Genomic DNA, 3,225 nt, shown 5'->3' on the forward strand with positions numbered 1-3,225 from the left:
AAGCATTTGATAAGTTTCTTGAGTTCAAAGCCTAGGCTGAAAGAGAATGTGGACTCTATATCAAAGTCCTAAGATTAGATAGAAGAGGGGAGTATACCTCCAATTCTTTTGTAAATTTTTGTAGGAAACATGGCATAAAGAAAGAGCTCACAACCAACTATACACCATAATAGAATGGAGTGACTGAAAGAAAGAACAAGATCATTGTTGAAATGGCAAGGAGCATGATGAAAGAGAAAGGTCTCCCAACTAAATTTTAGGGAGAGGCTATGCCAACAGTAGTTTACCTAATTAATAGGTGTCCTACAAAGGCAGTTCATGATAGAATTCCAGTGGAAGCATGGTCACAAGGAAGATGGATAGTTGAACACCTAAGGGTGTTTGGATGTGTAGCATATGCACATGTGCCTTAAGAGCAAAGGCAAAATTTGGACAACAAAGGTGTGAAGTGCATCTTCACTGGGTACAACTTAGAATCAAAGGCATATAGATTGTATGACCCATTGAATAACAAGATGATTCTCTCAAGAGATGTGAAATTTCTTGAAAATCAGTCATGTTATGGACCGACTGATGAATCACCGATCACCTCAAGTAAAGTACCACTAGTACATTTGACCCCATTTTTAGACCAAAATTTTTGACCATCTATTAAAATGGGGTCAAATTGGTCAGAATAGGCAAGGAATTTTTTTTTTTTTTTTCAAATTCATGCTTGTGTTGGTCAAAATTTTGACCAACACATATTTCACCGTAAGTGTTGGTCAAAATTTCAACCATCATGGGCTTCATGATGTTAAAATACAAAACGTTCTATTTCCCGTGCACGAATACAAACACGCTAGGGAAAATAGAATTCCATCAAAGTTGTATTTCGTGCACATGAATACAAACATGCCAAGGAAAATGGAAATGCATCTCGTCTACGAGGAAGTGAGGGCATCTGCACAGTGAATCTTGCAACAACATTAGTTATTGGTTCATATCTTGGGGGAAGTGGCTACCCACACTACTTTTGTTGATTTCAGGGGCATTGGAGATTCACTGGAGTGTAGGAACCAAGGGTTGTATGCCTCCTCAGTTGGGTCAGGTTAGGGGCCCCTAGGGCTTTGGTCGAGTAGAAGAAGTCAAACTGTTTTCTCTGCTCTTGGGGTAATCTGTTTGTGGTTGAGTGTACTCACTTCGCAATCTTGTTTATTGACTCTGTCTCTCCAGCAAGCCTCTATCTCCTCCCATCCACCCCAACCAGCCGGTGCAGATATTAAGCGAGTCTCAAATTTGGATTGAAAAGCACATATTAAATACATGAATAGACACATTTTTCAATGAACAATGGCTCACTTTGAAAAGGTTGATTATTCTCTTTCTTTTTTCAAAAGACTGCGATGTGTATTCTTTTCACACCATTTAAATTTGCATTGGTATTGATGATTTCCAGTTCTCTTGGAATCAAATCCTTAATTTTTTCTATTTGTGGAGGGTTTCTATGTGTTGCATATAAGGGTTGGTTCTTTGAGCATCAAGATTTTTCTGCTTTGTTTTTTTGATTGAGAATGTTATCTTTGTCAAAGAGTAACTCTTCTTTGCATATCTGAGGATTCTCTTTGGGGAAAGCATATCTGAAGTTCTAATCTACACTACTATGAGGAGTTCCCTGTGAGAAGGCCATGGCTTCTTGGAGAAACCATGGAGTCAGATTAATCAATCCTTGGTTTTTTGGCGTGACTGAGTTCTACTTATAGTAGTGAAAAACTTTTTGTTTGCAAGTAGACGGTTGATGGAAAGGAGCTAGGTTCTTGAATTTTCTTCTTTTTCAATGGAAAGAAGCACTAATAGGGGCCTTAGAAAAGTAACATAAGTTGACCCAATGAGATACTTGAACACATACACAATAATATCTCTCTGGGTGGGAGAGGAATCTTGGGTCTACTGTTTTCAGATAATGTATTCTTTAGCAAGTTTTGAATAATATAAGACACACTTCATTATTTAACTCAAGTACTGGATTTTCCTAAATGATGTGTTCATACATTTTTCCCTTAATACCTAAGCCCTTCATGTGAGAATAGGGGAAAATTTTTACAGCTGGAAGGATTGTGTGAAATACTTGGCGTTAGGTAGGGATTCTGACAATGCAAAGGATATGGGCTGAAAGAGACCCAGAAAAAAAGTTGGTAAAAACCAAGCTGATGTGGTTGAGGTTCAAGATGAGGGTGAAACTAAACTAGCTAGAAAACACCCCAAACAAGTAGCCACTGTGATGAATTACAAGGAAAAGAGACTTCATCTGAATGTGAAAGATTCAATCATTGAAGCCAAGGAGGAAACAACCATGGAAGAGGAGGAGCTTGCCATTAGTTTAACAGTAAATGAACAACACTAGGAAGAAATGCCTTCATAATGACGCTTGATAGATTTTATAATCCATGATTCTCAGGGTACCTCAGCCAATAGAAATAGTGTATGCTATGGATCTTTATATTTCTGGATTAATTTTTCCAAAGGAAGGTTTATTGGATAAATCAAAAGGGGTTTGTTGTGAGGGGTTTGGGGTTGTGGAAACATGGTCCATAATAGGATATGAAAATGGGTCTCCTGTTATATGGCTTCAAACTGAGATAGCAGAGTATGTGTGTGTAAAGCTTGCTAGCTCTGATAAGAAGTTCTTCAGTATTCTAAATGAAAAAGCAATGCTTTGTTTGAGGTATACAAGGTTCTTTCCAAGCTTGATGGAGGTAATCCTAAACTAGGATTGGATGAATTGGTGGCATGTGTTGCATGATCTATGTCTTCTAATAAGAGTTTTCAGGGAAGCTTTTGTGGGAGAGATTTCATACTTTTTGAGGGAGATTTAATTGTAAAACAACTAACTGGTTTGGACAATACTTCTGAATAAGGTGATATAATTTTTACTAGTTTGCCTACTCTTGTAGCTTTGGAGCAAGAGTGTCTTGAATCAAAACATATGAGGCCTATTGATATTCAAATTAAAGAGAGCTCCACTAGTACTGCTATTGGTCCTTCATCTATCTATGACGAGGATGACAAGCTTGCAAGATTGATGCAAGAGGAGAATGATTGGATGGCTACAAGACCAAGTTGAAAGTCTCAAGGCAAGAAGAAGTTCTACATCAAAATCAATGAAGATGAAATTGCAAATGATTATCCATTGCCTGCATATTATAAGGTCACTGAAGATGAAATGGATGAATATCTTTTTTATGA

At 37.6% G+C, this 3,225-nt stretch overlaps 1 pseudogene; it reads left to right on the plus strand.

Annotated features, from left to right (window-relative positions):
- Window positions 1-2,410: 2,410 nt before the first annotated feature.
- On the plus strand, window positions 2,411-2,896 carry LOC149536253 (DNA (cytosine-5)-methyltransferase 1A pseudogene; annotated as a pseudogene).
- The last annotated feature ends 329 nt before the right edge of the window (window positions 2,897-3,225 follow it).

This window comes from Cupressus sempervirens, chromosome 10 (assembly GCF_028749045.1).
Source record: "Cupressus sempervirens isolate cs-2001-9-10 chromosome 10, ASM2874904v1, whole genome shotgun sequence".
In the NCBI taxonomy this organism is placed as follows: domain Eukaryota; kingdom Viridiplantae; phylum Streptophyta; class Pinopsida; order Cupressales; family Cupressaceae; genus Cupressus; species Cupressus sempervirens.